Genomic DNA, 22,581 nt, shown 5'->3' on the forward strand with positions numbered 1-22,581 from the left:
AAGGTCAAGGTCACTGACCTCTCAAACGCCATTTTCAAGCTTGTTAATGCGATATCTGAGGAACGCCTGGACGGAATTTCATCAGATTCGCCTTAAACATTCACTTAGGCTCAAGGATGAACTGATTCCATTTTGGTTATCAAAGGTCAAAGGTCAAGGTCACAGTGACCTAACAAATGCCATTTTCAAGCTCGGTAACGCCATATCTCAGTAACACATTGACTAAATTTCTTCACATTTGGCTCAAATATCCAATTCTGCACAGAAACGCCTTGATGCAATTTCTTCCTATTTGGCTCCAACATCCACTTGGACTCAAGAATGAACTAATGGCGGAGGCATAAGTCCGCGTTGCGGTCGTTCTAGTTTTGAAATGTATTGATTTGATTGATCTGAATTGAATTGAATTGAACTGAATTTAAAGGTTGAAACTGATAATTCGGGTTAAAGGGTGCACCCGAGATTGAATAACTGGGAAAAAGATTCAACTCAAAAGTGATCACTATTCTGATATCAACACGCTGTGATATTTTTGTCATTGTCTTATTGTTGTTTTTGGTACCAACCATTGTTCATTCTTTATTCTTCCAATACTAAAGAAGCCGGCATATTACACATTTAATTCTTGATCTCTGAGTCTCATTTAAACATTCACTGTGCTCCAGTAGCCGAACCCAGAACCTTCTGGTCCATTCTATTTCTATAAGTGATAGTATTGTTTCTCAATTATCGTAGTAGGTGTTACATGTGCATACATGTATGTTGCATCTCCAATGCTCTGTGATGTCCATATGCAATAAACTTAACCTTAACTCCATCACATACACCACACTCAATTTCACCACCACAAGACTGTATGGGTTGTGGCAGCTGCTGCGGTAGAGGGCCAATCACACGCCGCATTAAATTGAACGCTCACTGTAATTGGCTGTGAGCAAAACCATACAAATACGATTTTTTTCTAGATCAGTTTACAAAAAAATTATGGAATGCAGGTATCATATGACTGGAGATGTTTAGATCATATTTGGTACCAGTACTACTGGGTTATTTTGGTCGATATCCAGCCCTAGTCCTTCCACCCCAGGTGGGGCCACAGAAGCTTCAATGTGTTGATGTTTTGACTAGCGTTGCCGTCTGTGTGTTCCTGTCTGCCCCCTCCCTCCCAGGTGTTCCTGTTTGCCCCCCTCCCTCCCAGGTGTTCCTGTCTGCCCCCCTCCCTCCCTCCCAGGTGTTCCTGTCTGCCCCCCTCCCTCCCAGGTGGCCGAGGAGACGTCAGTGGTGCTGAGGAAGCTGGGCTACTCGTGCGAGACGGATGACTGTATAGACTGAACCACAAGTTTGTTTAATGCATCATATACATACAATTTAATGGAGCGGCCCAAACGGGGGGCAAGGAACAAACTATTAACAAATTATTAAGGCTCAAATGCACGTGGGATGCTTTTATATCTCATTAATAACAACACTTTATAACGTCGGTTTGGATAGGTCGGACCACCCTGTTCAACTATGGTATATATCTTTAAAGGTTACAGTTACGGCTGAAAATGACAACGGAGATAAACAATAAACAGCTTTGCCGATTTCAATTCAAGCAATTCAAATCAATCGGCAGTTGTCTAACTGGAAGTGACTGTCGTTGGCACAACGATTGATTGAACGGTGATTCGGTCTATAAACGTCACGCGCTCCGCTCCTCGTACCTGTTTGAATCCATCCCTCATCTTTCCTCTCCCTTCCTTCCCGATCACAGCGGCTGTTTCCAGAGAAGCTGTCGAGCTGCCAGCTGTGTCTGCAGTAATCAAGGTGGTGAAGCGCCCGTGTGTGCGCCTCCCTCTGGCCACCATCACCACCGCGGTCATCGTCATCCTGGCTGTTTTCATCCTGGTAAGACGACTCCGCTTCCACCACTTTGAGCCGCTGGTAGAATGCCATCACATGCTCTGCTATTTATAGAGGTACTGCAATTCATAGCTGAAATAGCAAACTTCAAAGCCTGCTGTCCAGTGGCTGTATGTCAATCAAATCCTTTGATCCTTTTACTCCCCCTTAGTGCTTCATCAAGCCAGATTTGACATGTTCCAGTGATAGTCCTGACCGCCATGCAAATAGCGTACACAATGATAAAATGTCAAAATTGTCATCTTCAAGAGTAGCATTCATACATTATCATCAACTATCAACTCATTATCATCAACTATTTAAATAACAACACAGAGACATTTTATTAGCTCATGACTTTATTGGGAAACATTGTGCAAAACGTGTGTTTTCTCACCTCTTCTCAGTTCTCAGTTTCCTGGTCTGGACTGAGGAGGCGAAACGGAGGCAGATGGGTCCAACCCATGGTCCAACCTCACTTGTAGACGGGGAGCAGTGGAACATGCCAAGTGTGGTTGAGTGGGGAGGGGGGGGGGGTGTTAATTGATTACAGTTTTTCACAATTGCTTAAACACATTTCCTGATAGACTACCTCACTTTCTCAAAACCCGAAACACAAATCTCAAAACTCACACACAAAATGCAAAATCCTACACTTCTCTTGCAAAAGCACACTTTGCCCTCAAAACCGTGTTAACTGTTCACTAAATGGTATTTTCTTTTCAAATGACAAACACATCATATGAGTAGACATTTCTAAGCACCCATTGAACACTGGTGTGCAGAATGGAAAACACTATGAATGCTTTATCAGTAGAATTATGCCTTTGCATGTTCAGTTTCAGGTTGTGCACATTTTGTCTAATGTGTTTAAACAATTGTGAAAATCTGTAAAACCACTTTTTGAGGGGTTAAACTACTTGGAGTCATTATAAATGATTAAGTTTGACGTATGGGAAAGTCAATGTAATAATAGTTGTGTTGAAGGGGACAAGTGGGGAAGTTTTGAATAGTGATCTGTTTAATTTATTAACAAATTCACTGCCAGCCGTTATTTTTTTACTGTAGGTAGCTTCTGCCAAGTTTTTTTTTTGAGGATTCTGGCTCATCTTTCAACAGCCGAGGATTATTTTCTGCTAAGATTTTGTGAACACAAAATATCTCAAAAGAACTAATAGAATGTGTGCTTTCTCTGTCTAAAAGAGTTAGTTTGTAGAGTTAGTAGTTATGTAGGCATTAGCACTTGAATACAGCATGGTTTCAGCGTCTGAAAATTTAAGCTGAGATAAATGGCTTTTTGTGAAATTCGATAGAACAGTCACTTTAACCATTCATTTTTGGCATCAGTAAGACGTCAGACATCTAAACAATAGTTTTGAACAGTAATTTCCTCCATAACAGCAGGAAACCCCCCTCTCCTTCAAACTCCTCCCTCCGTGTGTGTTCTCCTCCTGCCTCCCTGGCTCTGCAGCGGGCGTGTCACAAGCGAGTTTCTGCTGCTGCTGCTGCTGCTGCCTGTCTGCTGGCGGCCGCTCTTTGGGCGAGTCTGGATGGGCTCGCTCGTTTCTTGGGGTTTCGGTTGAGAGCTTTGATGAAGCTTTTGCGATTCTGGTCTTATTTATGCTGCGTGTTTCAAAGTGTGTTGCACCCATAATCTATTATGCAAATTTGCAATCCCCCACCGCCAGCTCCCTGCGCGAAAGCGAAAGCGAAAGCGTTTTCGCCAATCCATTTTCATGAGAATGGCTTCCTCACGCGGTTGTTTTTGCTTGGCTTTCTCTCGTCTGGAGAGCACTGTCGCCACTTAGTGGGTCGGTAAAATAGATTATACACATTCAATACCTCCCATATTTTAATAGGAGATGTAAAAGGGGTTGATCGACGTCCCACCGTCAAAAAAAAAAAAAAAAAATTTGGACGAGATATCTCGTCATTGGCAGTCAACCGTTGGTTTCTGCTTGACGAGATATCTCGTCCACGGCAGTGAACATGTTAAGGACAATAAACCCTTTTCGCGTCATTTGTTGGGGAAAGCCATAACAAAACTGCCTAGAGATCCATTGTAAGTTACACAGGCCATAGGGGTTAAGGCGGAGGACCTCTCCTCTGCAGGCTCAATCCCTGCAGAGATGGTAGATTGAGAACAGGGTGAGAGGAAGGAGGCGGGGAGATAGATGGCAGAGGAGGGAGGGGAGAGTGAACACCTGCTGTCCTCCCTCTAACCCGTCCACCACCAGCAAGTCACAGTAATGTTATCTGTATGGACAAGAAACGATTCCTGGCATTCATTGCCATGGTGTTAAACTGTGCTGCTAGTATGACTGGGAAGACGGAGAGGACTGAAATGGTGGTTGACGCTGCAAAGAGATTTCTGGATGTGGTTGATGTATCTGGAGCAGAGATAGATAAAATACTGAGAGATGCATTTGTGCAAACTCAGGCGTCTGCATCTAAGTGATATGGAAAGTAATTATGAATCGGAGTACTTTGGGTGGACAGTGTTTTCTACTGTAGCTTACAGTAGGTTGACAGATACTAGCTAGTCCGACTGGTCACACAGCCAGCGCTCTGTCCTCGCTGCTCGTTAAATATTTCCAAATAGCCGTTATTCTGATAAACTGGTCACATATTTGGAATGTTACGTTGTCATCTGAAAAAATATTGAAACTTTAAAACAGTTTGTTTTTTTGCTTGAAAGGGTTCTTTTTGGAAAGTCTAAAAATTATTACGTAGACGAAAGATGATTACAAAATTACGTTATGCGGAAGTGGAACACATAGGTTGGATTAGAATTCTGTGTGTGTGTGTGTGTGCGCACATATTCAAGTCTGCGTATTATGCTAAATCAACTTGGACCCCCGGCGGGAAATGGAAGACTGGCGGCAATTAGAATACAGGCGCTTATTGGAAGAATTACGATATATATATATATATGGTATATATGTATATATACCGTAATTCTAGCTAGCTAGCACAAGTCACATTGATGCATTTTTGGCAAGACTCAGATTTGAACCTGAGAAAAAAAAAGTCTATGCAATGTGAATAAAAGGGACATAAGACCATCTGTTGCAATGAAAACAACATTGAAGGATTATGAAGTTGCCATTATCAGTGTTTTTGGTGAATTCTGTTTTTAATTTGGTGTTTTGTTGTTGCTTAAAGGAGTATGCAGAGTTCCAGTACAGGCGGAGACACAGGCAAAGGAGGCGAGGTGACATGTCGAGTCTGCGTAGCAACACTCCTGACCCTGATGACCCTAGCGAGAGCACCTTAGGTATTTCACTGCATTTTTCACCACATCTCACCACCAGTGTTTAACCTTTCATGAACTCGATGTTTGTTGAAGAATGGTTTTTAATTTACTGATGATAAGAGATGCTGCACCATAACAATATTTTAAATGATTTCCTTTGAAAAATGTATTAAACGCTCGCCCGCCAGTGCTTTCTCACCTTGGTTTGTTTTACAAAAAGGAAACTTAGAACATTTTTGGCCAGCGCAGCGCAGGCCCGAGCCAATCTGCCTGCTGCACGCGAAGGGATCTAAAATATTATGCACAAGCTTGCCACAACATGGTCTCCAAAGTTCCCAGTCATGCTTACAACTCGTTCTAGTTGTGAGATATATATATACCCCCCTTCTAAAAATGTGCTTTAGACTTAAGGGGCCCTATTCTCCCACAGGCCTTCGGCGCTAAAACGGGCCTTAAACGCAAAAAAACGTGCCTTGCGCCTGTTTTGGGACGATATCAATATGGCTTTAGGCTGCCAAATGCGCTTTAGGCCGAATGGGCGTGGCGCAGTCCCAGAATGGGCCAAAGTGGGCGTGTCGGCGCTAAATACCGGCGTACTCCTATCTTCCGACCTGCCGTTAATTTAGCGCCTTGCGCCTTTGAAAAGCAGGCCTATTCAGTGGGCCAGTCCCTCCCCTCTCTCCTCTGTCACCCTTTTCTGTGTCACTCTCTCCCTCTCTCCTACTGACAGGAGCAGGCATTGGTGTGCGTTTACCAGTTTATTGTGAAATAAATCCTTCCGCGTTGAGTTACTGTCACAAGCCTGTGTGACAACGCTTCCAGCCTGGGTAAAACAACTCCGTCCGTACCGCTTTGAGGCTGCAGGCAGTCTGACAGGCACAATACGACTGTCTCTCTCTGACTGCCTGTGAATGCCCCAGCATGCAATTGGGTACTACATTTCGCTACTAAATAGCAACCAAATGAGGCGAAATAGATATAAAAGGTCGATCTAAAATAATGTGTAATGGTAACACAGCCTGCAATTGTAGAACATTTCAATATTGGACCAAATAAATCATCGAAATTAAAACACCACCCTAAGTGAAACATATATGTCCTCCTGGGCCTATATATATCCTTTGTCGATTTAACGTCATTTAGATAAGTGTCAGCGGAACGCGCTTCAGAACGCGCATGTGCTATACTGTGATGTCCGCTCCAATAACTTGGCCCAACTTCACATTTAGTTTTACAATAAAAACACATTTATGCAATGACTTTACATAATGTAGGGTATATTTATGTGCATCATTCTACCTGCAGCAGGGGAGAGAAAACGATATCGTTCTGAACAAACTTTCACCAATATAAAATTAATCTCATCATATAGGGATAGGCTATATTTTTGTAGCTGATGCCTTTAGAACATTATTTTCACTTTGATCTTGCTATAGTGTAGCGTATTTACATGCTTGCAGTATTGAAACTGCAGTTAGATTGGTTTGAGAAGCATAATAATATGGAATAATAGCCTATAATGCAGACAGACAGACTGGATGAAGGGAGGGGGGGGGGGCAGAGCGTTTGGCTTTCGTCTGGTTTTGCGGGATCACTGGAATTGGAGCTAAAAAGGCAAGCGTGCAATTCGTTTATTGCAGTTATCCAATGAGCATGACGGTGCATAATTTTACGCTTAAAAGGCGTGGTTGTAATGGTTGAGGCTGCGTCTAGCGCCAGCACGACGATATCAAGTGCGCTTGTCCACGCCCACTGATTTGAGCTGCGCCAGGCGTTCGGCCTAGAAACAGCGCCGATGCAACGATAGGGACCAAGGTGTTAATTCATATAGTCAAATTGTATTTTTTTATTTTGGCCAACATTGAAATATTCCACAATTGCACGGTGTGGTAAAAATAAATATCATTATTATCTACTGTTACTGAGCTAATTAGGTAGGGCTAGCTCTTTCAGGTTTTAGCAGTGAACAGGATGGGGTGTCGGTCAGGACACAGAATGACGATGAGGAGACATAACTTCTTGGTTGAACAGTACTGCGATCCAGTATTTATTGTTGTGACATGTAGTATTATCATTAGTCTGAAATAACACAAATAAACCACAATTAGGCACTTAGATCTTCAGGGCTACAGAATATAAAATACAGTGAAATTAAAGCTATATATTTCCCCATATTACGAAATTAAACCAAGACCCATTTACAGTAAACATAAAATATAACAATAAGCATTGTAATGCTCCTTTCACCATAACATAAAGCTGCATACAGCCGAGTAAGTTACTATAGTCGACTCTTAACAGAAATAAACCAATTTAACCTTATGTATGGTTAATAAGATCACGGAGGGCAATGTCGACGCCCTGTGGCCAAACAAGGTACTGCTAATGGCGTCCGCACACAATGGAGTTGAGCACACATTCCCCCCATACATAGGAATGCTATCTACTTAACAATTACAGCAGCAGAAATAAACACTTCAACTTAAGCACAGATCACAATAAACTGAATACTCCAGTCAATTAGCTACCAGATAAGCATTGTGACAATTGCAACGGAAATATCTCTCCTCATGCTGAGCACACGTAGACACACGGTGAAACTGGCAAGATTTAACATAAAAACAACAACAGACACTTACTTTACAGCATGGACTCAATCCTAGAACGAATGTCACAAACTGGAACACACAGGACGAACTAAGGAGGTTTAAACGGCAACATGGTCAAGCTGAACTAAAATGTGGGGCACACTGAAGTGAACTGAACACACTGCCTTAATGAGGTGCAGGTACATGCATTGCATCATCTCACCAGTTAACAATACTCTTAAATACAGCTACCACTTATTTAGCTTCATCTGGTTGCTTCCTTGTCAACTTATGAATGCCACAATGCATCTTGGGACATTATGCAAATGTATGTTTGTCAGTGTGTCTGCGTGTGTGTGCTCTGCTCAAGCCCCACCCGCGGGAGACATTAGGAGAAGGGCTAATGGAGTATAATCCGCTTTTAAGAGCAACATCTGTGAAACGTTGCCATAGCTGTGGCTATTTTATGCAACGTCTGCATTTCATTTCTCACTTAACAGGATTCCTCTGAATGTGGGTGTTAGGTGTGTGGGCACAGGTACTTTCCTAGTTTCTTTCAGTGCCATTTCCATGGGCATCCTCCCTTACAAAAAATGGTTGAAAAAGTAGTGACACTATAGTTGTCAAACTGGTGCAATTCTAAGCACGACGACGATGACAACTATGATAATCAAGTAAAAGGGTCTCGCCTTTGCGGTCAGTCTTCCAGATGTTTTGATTGTTTTTCACCTGGTTGCATAAATGCTAAACAGGTTTTTTCTGTCGTGTTCCAGGCTCTTGGTTCTTTAGATGACGATGACCCTAACATTCTCCTGGCCATCCAGCTGTCACTCCAGGACTCTGCGATGGCGGGCGGGGCCAGCCACCAGTTCCTCGCCAACGAAGCGTCGCTCGGCGCCATCGGCACCTCGCTGCCCTCCCGGCTGGAGCGGAGCGCTCCAGGCGTGGAGTGGAGGTCCTCCCCAGAGCTTCGCTGAGCAGCTCAGAGCTGCTGGAGCTGGGAGATAACCTGGCCAGGCTGGGCAACATCAACAGCCAGTACTCGGCCAGTGTCTCCGTGGCGTCTCGGCACTCGGAGAGTCACCGGCGGAGCTACGGCGGCTCCGTGCCCATCCCGGTGGCCCCGGGCGGCAGCAACTCATCCACGGGCCTCTTCTCGTCCTCCAGCGACACCACAGACTGGACCGCATGCGACAGCCGCGACCCGTCCTCGGCGGCGGCGGCCAACGCTAACCTGCTGGGCAACATCATGGCCTGGTTCCATGACATGAACCCTCAAGGCATCACGCTGGTGCCCTCCACATCCACCGACACGGAGACGGACGTAGACACACTCCCCCTGGCCGGAGGAGGCAGCCCGCAGGATGAGGAGAAGACGGGGGTCTTCGTCCTCCCCGACAACACAAAGCCTCCTGGAGGTAAAACAGGCGAATATCGAATATAAAACCAATTTCACCCCGGTTATGTGGCGGACGTTCGATTTGTGGGAGGTGTGGGGACAAGTATTGTGATGGAAAAAGGTGTATGGTAGGAAAAGGAAAAGATGAGGTGAAGTGCTTGCATTGTGGCGGAAATCATCATGTGGGGTCAGCACAGTGCCCTAAAAGAGTTGAGCAAAGAATAGTGAGCAAGATTAGAGAGGAAAATGGAATATCATATGCAGAGGCAGTTAAGATGTCAGAGGAGAGAAAGAAAGAATCAGAGCAAAAACAACCGGAGAGGGAAAAGGGACAAACTAACCAGAGTAATGTCATTTGCATGGAAAAGAAGCAATTCCTGGCTTTCATAGCCATGGTTATAAACTGTGCTGCTAATTTGAGTGGGAAGACGGAGAGGATTGAGATGGTGCTTGACGCTGCTAAGAGGTTCTTAAATGTGGTGGATGTATCTGGAGCAGAGATCGATAAAATACTGAGGGATGCTTTTGCGGAAACCCGGACAACTGGGTCTGAGTGACAGTATGGACAATAATATATTATTAACTGGAGCACATTGGGGGGTGGTGGACACTATTTATTTTTTCATAATTGATATCTTTCACCTGCGGAGGGCAGTAAGACGCCAAGTCTGACACTATACTGCTGAAAATCTGAAAGAAGAAGAAGAAGAAGAAGACCTGTGACAAAGAGCATAAAAGTTCTTTGCCTGTGAGAGGCAGCAATGTGCCGCAAGGCATCCAGTCTGCCGGAAAGCTAATAGAAGAAGAAGAAGAAGAAGAAGATTGTTTGTGATGCGAGCTCCTGTCTAGCGCTAGGTTGTTAGCACTGCAGTTAGCCAGTCGACTCGACTATGCGTTATAGTTCAAAGTTCTAGATAGCAGTTTTAAGAAATACGCGTCGTTTAAACCTGTTCATCTGACTGCATATTGTTTTATTTCGAGGTGGAAATGGCTGCGGCATAATTTGCTCACATGTGGTCGTATAGACCTATACACTTGTGCTAACGCTAGCTTGTTTAGCAAGCTTGTTTGTTTACTTCGTCTTCCCCACTCTGGCTCCTGTGCACGGATTTCCATTGTAATTTCAGTTCAACTAACGTTAGGGAGTGCCGCACGTATAAGGTAAGGCGAAAAGGCTAATTAGTTATTATCTATTTGGAAAGCAGGGTCAAATAACCCTAGTCTCTAAACAGTAAAGTGTCACAATGCTTTTGAATTTAATTACAAATTAAGTAAGGCTCTGTTAACGTTAAGCCTCGGGGGTTTAGATACCCATTGAACCAAGAACAACCTTCCACCTAACGATAACTTTCCAAATCTCTCAAACAAGTCTGACACCATAAATTGGCTGCTGAGCCCAACATCAGCTGTGTAGTAACGTTACTTTTACAGCAGAGAGCGTGTTGCCTCCTGGTAGCATGAGAAAGTAACAATTCAGTAACTAGTCACATACATTATTTACATACAGTTTTTCCGATCAACTCAACAGGGTTGTTGTTCAGCATAGCTTTACCCACTGACAATCTTTTATTTACAGTTTTAAAAGATTTCCTCGACATGTTTCCCAGTTAGGCTTTGGTGTTGTTTTTTCCTCATTTTAGATGGTTATAATGCATTCCTAAATCCTCTTCCACTCCAGAATAGAATTATATTTTTCAATGTAACGTTACACAGCATGCTGCACTATGGCCCCTAACTAGATGTTCTAGAAATTAATGTACCAGTCCAGTCCACTAGCCCCCAATTAAGTTATAGATGGCTTTGAGCCGCTCTTGTTTTATATCTTCTTGTTATTAAAGCCTTACCACAGCAGTACAACAGACCCTTTTGCACAGATTTTTTACTTATTTCCCATACTCTGTTTTTGTAAATGTATCCCCTTTCATTTGCTTTTAATAGACACTATTATGTGTGGATCTATTTTTTTTATATACATCAAATGCACAACCTGTTAATCTGCAGATGTGTATTTTTCTTGTATGCAGGTATTTTTAATCTGTTCAAGTTAACCATGCTCTGACTTTTTTCTCTCTCAGTTTGAGGCTATTATGTTTTTAATAATACAACAAAATAGACAATATTTTTCCAGTTTTTTGTGTGGCTTTGGCTTTGAACCACCGACCGTAAATATGGATAGTGATTCTGGTAACATCCTGACCTTTGACCTTTGCCTCCAGATGTTTTTGGTGGGACTGACCGGCGGTATCGCCTCAGGGAAGAGCACAGTGTCTTCAATGCTGCGGGAGCTCGGATGCCCCATCATTGATGCGGATGTGGTGGCCAGGAAAGGTAGGCCACTCCCTCTCTCTCTGCTGGTCCTTTAGGCCACGCCCTCTCTCTCTGCCGGTCCTTTCCAGTGCAACCTCTTCTGGTTCACAGAATGAATATACTGTATAGAGATACTGTAGAGAATTAGTGATGTCACGGTACCAATAATTCAGTAGTCGACTCGGTACCGGTACTAGTGAATTTCCACGGTACTCTGTACCAATTTCGGTACCACGGTAAAAAAAACAGACTGATATTTCTTCAACATATTCTCCTTTATTAAAGTATGCAACCATTTCCAATGAACAAATGGCATGTAGCCTTCAACTTTAAAACAAAACAATGTGCTTCTGCTTACCGTATATATATACCGCAGCCTGGAGGATGAGTTGACGGTCGGGCCAGCGGAGTAGGCAGATGAAGATGGCCCTCGGTGGCAGGCCGGGGTCTGGACGTGGCCGAGGCGCCCGGTGTGCCCTGTCCACCTCTGGTGTTTCTCGCCTTCCTTCAGGTCCATGTAACACAGGATTTTGCCACGAAAGCGTCCATGTCACCAATCTCAGCTCCCTCTTTTACATTGATCAGGCGACTGTTATTTCTTTTACTCCTGCTGATTAAGTCATCAACCTGCGTGTGCAGCGTTTCGATGTTTTTGCATTTGATCCACTTTCGGACTCACTGTGTTGTTTTTGTCCTCCAGTGCGCTGATGCGCTTTTTTTAGAAACTCTGTTCACGGTTGCATTATTTTCTTTAGTGAGTGAGTGGATGGACTTCTGCACGTTTTCAAACTTGTTTTCAAGCTGCTCAAACCTCTGAGCGATGTCGGACTTAATCGATAGTGTTTCACGGAGTAAAAGTTTAGCCCAAGCCGTGTATCTCCAGCCTCCAGCAGGTGAGTCATTTCCTCATTCATGGCGGTGATTGCTTCTTTCTTTCTTTCGTCTTTTTCTTTCTGCTTACCTGTGTTGTGTTATGTTATGTTATGTTATGTTATGTTGTTAAAAGAGGGCAAGAGAGGAAATTAAAACAGAAGTGGATTTATAGTTAGAAAGAGTGCTAAAAAAGAGAGATTTTTTTTTTTTTTTGGGAAAAAATCCATAGATAAGCCGCACCGTTATATAAGCCGCAGGGGCCAAAAAAGGCCAAAAAACGGGAAAAAAGCCGCGGCTTATAGTCCGGAATTTACGGTATATATATATATATATATATATATATATTTTTTTTTTGCAATTCCAGCACGGGCCCATGTATAATACTATCCTTCTTTGCCTTGTATATTTTCTTTATTTTGTCTGCTTTTTGCAAGGTAGGCCTATATTTAAAAAAAAATCTTTAATTGGCCAAATCTTTGCCTATGCTGTATATTCAAGAAAAATATCGGTATCGGAATAATATCGGTATCGGCAGATATCCAAATTCAGGTATCGGAATCGGATCGGAAGTGAAAAATGTGGATCGGTGCATCCCTATTCCTAAGCATAAGAATTGCTCTTAAATTAAAAACAGGAACAACATTCCCAAGTCTAACATTTTAAGAGGTGGAGAGTAGTAGGTGGTTGGTATACATTTGATCTTTGGTGGTCAGCTTTTTAAACTATCACAGTTCTTGTTAATCCAAACAAGTCTTTATTGGTTAGAATTAGAAATGTTGTATTCAAACCCACAATCTGCAAATGGATGGTAATGATAGTAAAACATAGATGGGTGTTACATTACATTTAAATTATGTTTCAGCTTATTATTGCCTTCAAGGCCAAAATAAACCACTGCTTTATGGTTATATTTCTAGCTACATAGCTACAATGAAAAATAAATCACTTATTCCTGTAACAGCCCCCTCACACTCTACTGCAACAGAAACCCAGGGGCATACGTGAGTCGAGTCTTTGAAAACGATGATAAATGTCACAACTTGTACTGACTTCATGCCTGGCTGCACGTGACCGCTCGTGTCAAAAATAGGCCAGACGCAGAAACGCTCGCTGCAGGGCAGGAGCCGCCCGCCCCGTGCCACGCCACAGCCGGTGTGGTCCCACCCCGTGCCACGCCACGGCCGGTGTGGTCCCACCCCGTGCCACGCCACGGCCGGTGTGGTCCCACCCCGTGCCACGCCACGGCCGGTGTGGTCCCACCCCGTGCCACGCCACGGCCGGTGTGGTCCGTCTACTCCGTTAACAAGGACGCCGAAATTAAACTATCCACATGCTTCCATTTCCAGTGTGTTTGCACCGTTAGAAGGTAGTGTGTCTTTGTGGGGGGGAAATGTTCCTTTCCAAATAGAACCTTTTCTAAATAGAACTCATCTATTGACAGAAAACTTTTCTTTCTGTCTAGATAACATATTATGTAGGCAGCTGTGGCTCAGGAGGTAGAGCGGGTCGTCCACTAATCAGAAGGTTGGTGGTTCCATCCCCGGCTCCTCCAGTCCACACGTCGAAGTGTCCTTGTGCAAGGCACTGAACCCCAAATTGCTCCCGATGGCTGTGCCAGCACCCTGCATGGTAGCTTGCCGCCACTGGTGTATGAATGTGTGTGTGAATGGTAGGGCTGGCACGGATCAGAAAACCCACGGATCGGATCGCGTGACGGATTTTGAGCCACGGATCACGGATTTTTCGGATCAGCAAAAAAAAATATATATCAGATTTTTTCTCTCAAAATTAGATTTTCGATTAGATTTTTTTAATACTATTATAATTCTCTAACCATTTGTTGCCCTGCACAGCTCAAAAAATATTTTTTTCTCATAAGTGACACAATGTATGCTTTTACTCTGAAGGCAGAACGACCCAACTTCCTGTTTTAGGTGGCACTGCTATGCCTAACTTCGTGGCTGTTGCTTGCACCAGTCACATGACACGGGTACAGACCTACAGACCAGACCAGGTCAGTCTGGAAATATAACGTTGATGCTACGTTAAGCTACTCAGTGGCCCCACGTGTTGTTTTGTTGTTATGTGTCCTAAGGCAACATTTCACCGTCCGGTGATAATGTGTTTGTGAAACGTGTGCGCGCGCGTGTGTGTGTGTGTGTGTGTGTGTGTGTGTGTTGTGGCTCTCGTTATCTTGTGCAGCGCGCAACACGCTGATCGCATTCCTGTGCTTTTTCAGAGGTGTTGAAATAAGTTTCTGTGACTCTGTCTTTAGTAGCCACTAGCCACAGCCTTCAGACATACTTTACAGCAGCGACAAGGGATGAGGAAGCTCAATTGTGCTTGCCATGATTATGCCTGTCTGTGTCTGGCTGCGCTGGGCGTTCTCATACACTAACATTAAACGTTAAATGAAACGAAGGGGGGGGACTATTGATGTTCCGAACCGCGTTCCGAACCGTGGGGGCTGATCCGTACGGGTCACGGATTATCCGTGATCCGTGCCAGCCCTAGTGAATGGGTGAATGTAGGCATGCGTTGAGTAGGGTTGAATTAGTTTGGAGTCTGCTATACTGTAGGTTGGAGGCTTTAGCTGATGTGGCCTCCAGAAGCATCCTACGTGAGGGGATCCAGGACCGTCCTCACGTGATCAAAGACGTCCCATAAACACGAGACCGGACAGACGTGACAAAGCAAAGCAAAATGAGACAGACACTAATATTAACTGTCCACAGGTGATGTGGTTGTGCGTACCAGACTGACCTCTCGAGGGCCGAGGCAGACGCCATTTTAAGTACGCCTATGGCAGCCCCGTATGGACAAAAAGGCACCATACGGACAAAGAGGTGATATAGAGGTATAAAGGGTGCCTCTATATCCTTCTAAATGAGCAGAGCAGATCAAAAGATGAACAGCCACAACAAATAGACATAAATATTGATCATATCTACATGCGAAAGGGGGATGACTGTAACACTACGAAACTGTGATATATGAACAATATTAAAGCCCCATTCAGTAAGTTTCCAACTGCGCCCTCTGCGTGCATTAGTATCGATAACGATATCGCTGTTCAAAGTCAACAAAACACAGCGCCAGAAAGCTCTATGTACATGTTGTGACATCGGGTGAAACATCATTTTCGTAGCAAATCCGAATCGAGTTACTTCCTCGTTTTCATGAGCACAGCGCTTCCGCTGTACAGCGCATGCTTCTCTTTTTTCTTTTTTCTTGCTACGGGACGTGACAGACAAACTGCTTAGTCCCAGTGCTGGCCAATGGAGGGCGGTGTGGGATAAATAAAGACGAGGGTCTCCCTATTAAAAGTCAATCTACCATGTCCTGTGAATAAAAAGCTGTTATATTTCAGTAAAAAATGTCAAAAATCTTACTGATTGGGGCTTTAACCAATTTTCTGGGATATTATCTCTCCTCAGAGTCACCTGTTTGAGAGCATCCAGGAGGGCCAAGTATGAGTTTCCAGACAAGGACTGGGCTCACATCTCAGAGGGAGCCAAAGACCTCATATCCAAGCTGCTGGTCCGGGATGCCACTCTGCGTCTCAGTGCTGCTCAGGTCCTCCAGCACCCCTGGGTGCAGGGGGTAGGTGTCTTCTAAACTTGTATTTACACATGACTACTGGTACTCTAATTCATCCAGTGGCATTTATTAGTAATACAATTAGGAGTTTATTTCACAGTCTTTATTTTGTGGTTATTTAAAAGTTAAAGTGTACATGAAGAACCCATGCTGGTGTTTTCATTTCCCCAGAATGCTCCAGAGAGAGATCTTCCAACTCCTCATTTTCTCCAAAGGTAAAAGCAGATAGCTTTGAAAACTGTCAAATTCATCTCTAAAGCCCTTTAAACAATTGTCAGTGCTTGTGCAAAGTGCTTTACAGAGCAACAAAGGACATTGATAAATACATTTTAATTAATTAAATTAAATTAATTAATACATAATACATAAATAATTGTATTACTTTCTGAAGACTGGACAATGTGTGGTGCGTTTATACTATTACATTATACTTTTATACCTCTCAAACCTTTTCTGTTGCTCTGCACAGCCCAGCTTTATTTTCCAACTTTTCTCAAAAGTTTCACAATCTAGGCCGTCCGGGTAGTGTAGCGGTAGATTCCCTGCCTACCAACATGAGGGTCGCAGGTTCGCGCCCCCGGGTTACCGTCGGGTGTCGGGCAATGGGTCTGCGGGTGGGAAGCCAGATTAAGGGTATGTGTCCTGAAGCGGCTGGCATGTCTTGGAGGAAGCATGGAGCTAGTCTACGGCTCTCCCCAGATTGGCAGAGGGTGGAGCAGTGACCCTGGGCAGCAGGGGGAAATTGGCCAAGTACAAATGGAGGGGAAATCTGAAAAAAAGTTTCACAATCTAAGCTTTTACTCTGAAGGCAAAATCGCTCTACTTCCTGTCTCACCCTGGTTAACTCCTACAGTAGGTAACTTGACGCAGCAAAATCGCACCACTTCCTGTCTAGTCCTGAGCAGGAAAGCTAACTTTTACTTGGCCCCACATGTTCTTTTGGGCATGAAGTGTCCTAAATGAGAGCATTCAACCGTGTGTGTGTGTGTGTGTGTGTGTGTGTGTGTGTGTGTGTGAGAGAGAGTTCTCCCGTTCTGGAGTCCCCAAAACTGTTTGTCTTCATACTCCAAACGGACAGTAGGCGTTTTCGGACCAGAAGAGTTAGTTAAAGACAGGCATCCATGATCTTACAGATGCTCTTCTCCCTTCTCTCTCCTGACAGGAACAGCAGCACCAAAGACTTGACCCAGTTCGCTGCGCACGCTATCGCCTTCAACCGGCAGCTGTCCCAGCACGAGGAGCAGCAGGAGGAGGTGGAAGCCCTGGTCTGCTCCATGAGGCTCCAGCACGACGAGAAGCAGGAGGAGGTGGGAGCCCTGGTCTGCTCCATGAGGCTCTCTCCTCCCTCCAACTCCAGGCTGGCCCGCAGTAGGGCCATGTCCAGCGCCCTGCGAGGAGGAGCCATGGAGGAACTCACCCCCTGACTGACTCAACCCCCCACTTAAGGCTTGGGTGAACGTCCTCCCGTCTTTGTCGTCCCACTGACAAGTCGCTCTATTGTTCATTCTTAAAGGAGAATTCCTGTTTTTTACACCCCAGACCTTATTTCCAGCTTAAAATATGTTTTACTCGCCCAAATAACTTTGGTTTCATTCTGATCTCCCTAGAAGATATTCAGATCCAAGTAGAGTCCTGGAACTGGCCAAAACAGGCGTAAATGGGGCATATGTCGTTCACACTGTAAATAACATATTTTCTGTCACCTCGCAGTTGGTTGTTATATAATTATGGGAACATGAATTAGCTATGTAATGAACCCCAGATGTGCTTATGTTCTTCTTCTGTGGTTTTCTCTTCTTATTCTGTTACCAAACAGAAGCGCTTCTCGCTTCTTCTCATGAAGCACACCCGGGGCAGGTCAGAGTTCACTCCGTCTGTTGTGTTTTGTAGCGTAGCAGCCTATCTTAGCATAGAGATATGATCTGATTTCAAGATTATGGACGATTCAATTAAATTGCTGCTTGTATGGAATAAGGCCATATATCGATTACAAACAGCAGCGGGAGATAAAGCGGGAGATGTTATCTATGTGACGGACACTCGGACAGCAAACAGAGCAGGCTGTCGGCAGCACGGGAGGTTCGTTACATAGCTACTTCATGTTCTCATAATGATAAGTCACCCCTTGGCCCTTAACCCTCCGTTTTGCATGTTCACGTGGAGGGTGTCCCGATTGTTTTTTGCATCAGATTATTTATATACTATAAGAAAGAGAGTTGGAGAAAGAAAAAAAGGTGCAAAATCTTAATGGGTGCGTTTTTATTATTAATTTAAATATCCAGCATTATATAAGAATTTAAATCTCCTACCACTGCCAATACCAACATTCAGCTAGGGAAAGCAAAATACAAATAAAGCAAGACACTATCTGTCTGCTGCACTTGCCCCCAAATCACTAAATATCCCCCCCCTGCCTGGAAGTAAAATTTCAACAGAGATGATGCTAGACTGGGTTTTTGACGATAACACACCCAAACAGCTGGATAATGTTTACTACCCTCGTCTTTTCACCCATGTTCACATAGTCCTACCTGGTGAGGTGGGTCGGGGCATTATTGACAGATGATGAAGTCGTGTGAACTAGCTTGTTCCCCTCCCCCCCGAACAGGCGCCCCAACTGACCAGAGGAGGTGCTAGTGCAGCGACCAGGACTCATACGCCGCTGGCTTCCCACCGATAGACACGGGCAATTGTGTCTGTAGGAACGTCTTGAGCACGCCGAAAATACCGCTGCCCGGGAATTGAACCCGGGTCTCCGTGGTGGTAGGCGAGTGCTTATTATACCTCTACACTACCCAGACCCACCCTGTCAATGAAATGTTTAACTTTAACAAATCACCAGCTTACTGGGGACCCCCTGATGGTCCCCAGACCCCATGTTGAGTCGACAACCACTCGTTAGGTTCTATCTTACTAATTGCATTATTATGCTTCTCAAGGTGGATATGGTGAATCCCATGAAGAATAAGAAGTGCAACCACCACTATGATGAAGCAGCCATCCTGGCCCTCATCAAAGCAAGACACACCCAGAAGAAGAAATGCGGGTAAAACACACTCCCTCTGCAGACCGCTAGAAAGTCCACTCAGCTTTTTCCACCACTAAACAACTGGGCGGGCCGGTGTGGGACCAGAACTTAACCTTAACTCACATTTTCTTCATTATAGCGCTTTGATGTTTCAGACAAATGAAGTTTGGCTGCCTCCTAGAGGAAAACAGATGAAATTGTGCCACCTGGCCAGTTGTTGTGAAGGAAACGTGCTTATTGTCTTGGCCTTGGTTAAGCTGTGTTCACACCGAGATATTTATTTTTCTCTCTGTCGCTCGATTCAACCCTTTGGAATCGCTCTGTCGCTCTGTTTAAATCGCTCGTCAACAGGCACAATAATTGACGGACATGTGGGGGCTATAACGTTACGCAATGTCATGATGTTTGTCCACTACGAGGCCGAGCCACCGTAGTTGTTTACAAGCTAAGCCTATCAGCGTGCTCCTAATGCGAGCTCTATACCGGTAGTACAGACTTCACTTCATGTCAGCTGTCAGCCTGTCAATCAGCTGTCAATGCAGTTTGTTGCCACACAATAAACCAGCGGTTTGTTCCAAGCCAGTGTGATCCTTGACTCACTCTCACACGGCAGCCAATCAGCGTTGAACAGCGAGCGACTGATGCCAGCGTAATTTCGCTCGAGTTGGGATATTTCATCTCGGGCGTATTTTCGCCCTATCGTTCTGTCTCTGTCGCTCGGACGCCCAGCGATTTTTCTCCCGGGCGAATATACGCTCAATCGCTCGTTTGCATTGACTTTGTATGTAAACTCGATGCCAGCGAAAAATTTTAATAGGTCGGTGTGAACGCAGCTTTAGCAGTTTGTTTTCAAAGACACAAACTCTGGACGTTTTAATTTTGGGTAAAGCCAGAGGGTTTTTATATGGCTTACGCCAGCTCTGGGAGTATAAAGTGCTTTGAATGTGAGACGTTAAACGGTCTGGTTAAACGCAGGTAGACGCGTCTACTTACTTATTCTTCAGACGGATTTGCGTCTACTCACTTCTAAATCTCCTTTGATGCAAATCCATTCAAGTTTTTTTTCTCTTTTGGGACTAAAGTCTCTGCCGGGCAGCCGGGCAGATTGAGATTCCACCAGGAAACGTTGCATTACGACGGCGAGATGAGGCGGACGTAGCCTGTCTAGTGAATACTTGTGTCCACCAGAGGCGTCCCCGAAGCGGCTCTCCGCTCTGCTCCACAAATCAGCCTGTGTATTTTAGCTTCTCTCAAGAGTCACGTCAAGCAGCACAGAGCAGATCAAGCTGGGCAGGAATTCACGAGAATAATAAAATAAAACATCCTGTCGATTTTCCCCCCATTGGGGGGTGCCAATTTAGCCTGCTTTCTATAATAATGCATCCCTCAATTACTTGAATGCTTCCATTATTTTGGCAGCTACTTGGGTTCAAATTAACTTAGTGAGTTGGTTTGAAATTTGTGTATCAATGAACTAAATTCAGTAATGTTCAGGTTATGGTAGTCTAATTGTTCTCATTGTTACATTGTAGCCTTTAACTCAATCAAAATGTTGTTTTTGTAGACACCAATAATGACTGCCCAGCAAATGTAGTTGAAACTAGTAAGTATAGTTAAAGCAGGACTAAACCCCCAAACACCTTTTTCAGCTTTTAACCAATATATATGGCTTTTGGGGTGGTATGTGAAGGATTCTGGTCAAAATCTCCACATCTGTGACCAATCTGTTAAAATTGTACAAACCCCTATCATTTCAGCAGCATAAGTTCCCTCTATGGGTTCAAACCTGCTTTTTTTTGTGCCCTCAAATGAATGGGCGATTTGGTACATCGTGACGTCACGGTGGTATTTGCGCGTGCCCCACTCATGTGAAAATGTGTTTTTTCCCCCCATGTGATTATTACTGTAGTTAATGCGGCGCGAGCCCTTTAAGAGCAATGTGGCACGTTGGACAACAGCGGGATGGTGTACACAGCATTAATTATAGCCTTCTTCACCGCCTCGGCCGGCATCTTCTTTGAAAAGTTGAAACAAATCTCGGAACGCCTCCTCTCGAGACCTCGACTCTGATTGGCTAAACGGACAGTGACTATCCGACCATCCGACCATCCGATACGTCTATCCAGAAAAAGTTCATCCCTCTTCAACTTTCTGTCCATCAAAACGTATGCAAATCTTCTGGATACGTACGCTTCTGAGTACTCCATGGACAGTCGGACAGCTGTCATTGAAAATGAATGGAAGTGAACAGAGAAATGAACGCACACGGACAGACACCACGGATCAGTGTGGCCAAGGCCTAATGTAACGCTACGCTGTGTCCGTTGCATTGTTTTTGAGATGACCTGGAACATAGTTGTTAGTTGTGAGCTAATAACGTTAGTTGTGTGGCAATAAAACGACACTGAATTACCAGTTTGATATAACGGTCAACCGAGTCACACTCTTTCCATGAAGCCCACCAGCTTTAATAATATCTGTTGGCTAGTTGTTGATATTTAAAGTCCCTGGAAACCAGAAATATTTCTTTATTATTTAGCATTTTGAGTTCATCACATCACAGGACCCTATGTTAATAAGCCACCAGCCAAATTTGAACGATGATGAACGTCGCAAAGTATATAAATTTAGGTTTGACAGTCATGGCAAAAGTCATGAGAATCAATTAGTTTTTAGAGTGTATTTTCTCCCGCGGACTGTGTGGGCGTGTCAGGCTGTCTTGAGAAATCTGATGTAGTTACCGTAGTTCATTTGTTGACTGAATGTTTCTCAGAATGCGATTATCATGCTGCTGACTAACCCTGGTTTTAGTGCTGTGACTCACATATATGTGGACATGTTCCTATAAGTGCCTTTTATAGTTTCACTGTGCTTATGTGTTGATCTATATCTGATGGAGAAAAGTTGATTTTCACATTAATTATAATTAAATATTTTTTTACATTGCCAGGTTGCAAACCAACAAGTGAACTCCTACAACTCATCAGTTCAACTGGAAAATGGCAGCCATGCTAATTAACGTGGCCATGGGCCTGAAGTCACTTCACAGCTGGGTAAGTGGGTCACTCACATCACTAACCTGTTATTTTACGAGCTATTATTATATGACTCTCTTTCAAGAGTCATATAAAAAAGGTATCGAACACTCTAAAATTCAATCTCTGCAATTTTAGGCAGATTAGAGCATCTCTGACTGACAGTGCGGCTCTAACCTTTCTCCATTCAATGATTTTTGCACATATAGACTACTGCCTCACTGGTCCTTCACAGGAGTAACCACCTTGAAGCCCGTCGAATCTCTATATAAAAAGGCCCTGCAAATTTTAGATAAGAAACCTATCTTACCATCATTGCAATATACTTCTAAAGTACAAGCTCCTCAGCTTTGACAATTATAAAAATTTTTAAATTGCCTGTATGATTTATAAAATCCTTCATGGGCTAGCACCACCTCCTTTAGAATGCTTTATCAAACGGAGAGCTACCCAGAACACCACGCGAAGCTCGTCGAGAGGTGACTGTGAACTACCTCTGAGACGGTCCTCTGTCGGACAAAATGTTTTGTCCTACAGGGGTAGCAAACTGTGGAATAGCCTACCAATGTCAGTCAGAGAGAGTAGCAGTTTTCACACCTTTAAGGGGCTGT

At 44.1% G+C, this 22,581-nt stretch overlaps 1 protein-coding gene and 1 long non-coding RNA gene across 4 annotated transcripts in view; both read left to right on the plus strand.

Annotated features, from left to right (window-relative positions):
• The first annotated feature begins 1,212 nt into the window (after positions 1-1,212).
• On the plus strand, positions 1,213-8,682 carry LOC310785410. 3 transcript variants are annotated; one of them, XR_014553169.1, is made up of 5 exons: positions 1,213-1,339; positions 1,757-1,890; positions 2,292-2,398; positions 5,050-5,161; positions 8,502-8,682. It is a non-coding gene; the product is annotated as an uncharacterized lncRNA (long non-coding RNA). The 3 variants fall into 3 exon arrangements; XR_014553170.1 differs by having other exon boundaries at positions 5,050-5,098; XR_014553171.1 differs by lacking the exon at positions 5,050-5,161.
• Positions 8,683-18,555: 9,873 nt separating this feature from the next.
• LOC310784869 (uncharacterized protein) overlaps positions 18,556-22,581 on the plus strand; it is a gene marked incomplete at its 3' end in the record, with an annotated part of 35,978 nt that continues 31,952 nt past the window's right edge. The window contains exons 1-3 of the mRNA XM_083645905.1: positions 18,556-18,670; positions 18,847-18,953; positions 21,886-21,988. The remainder of the gene's footprint in view (positions 18,671-18,846; positions 18,954-21,885; positions 21,989-22,581) is intronic.

This window comes from Poromitra crassiceps (assembly GCF_964638095.1).
Source record: "Poromitra crassiceps genome assembly, chromosome: 11".
Taxonomy (NCBI): Eukaryota; Metazoa; Chordata; class Actinopteri; order Beryciformes; family Melamphaidae; genus Poromitra; species Poromitra crassiceps.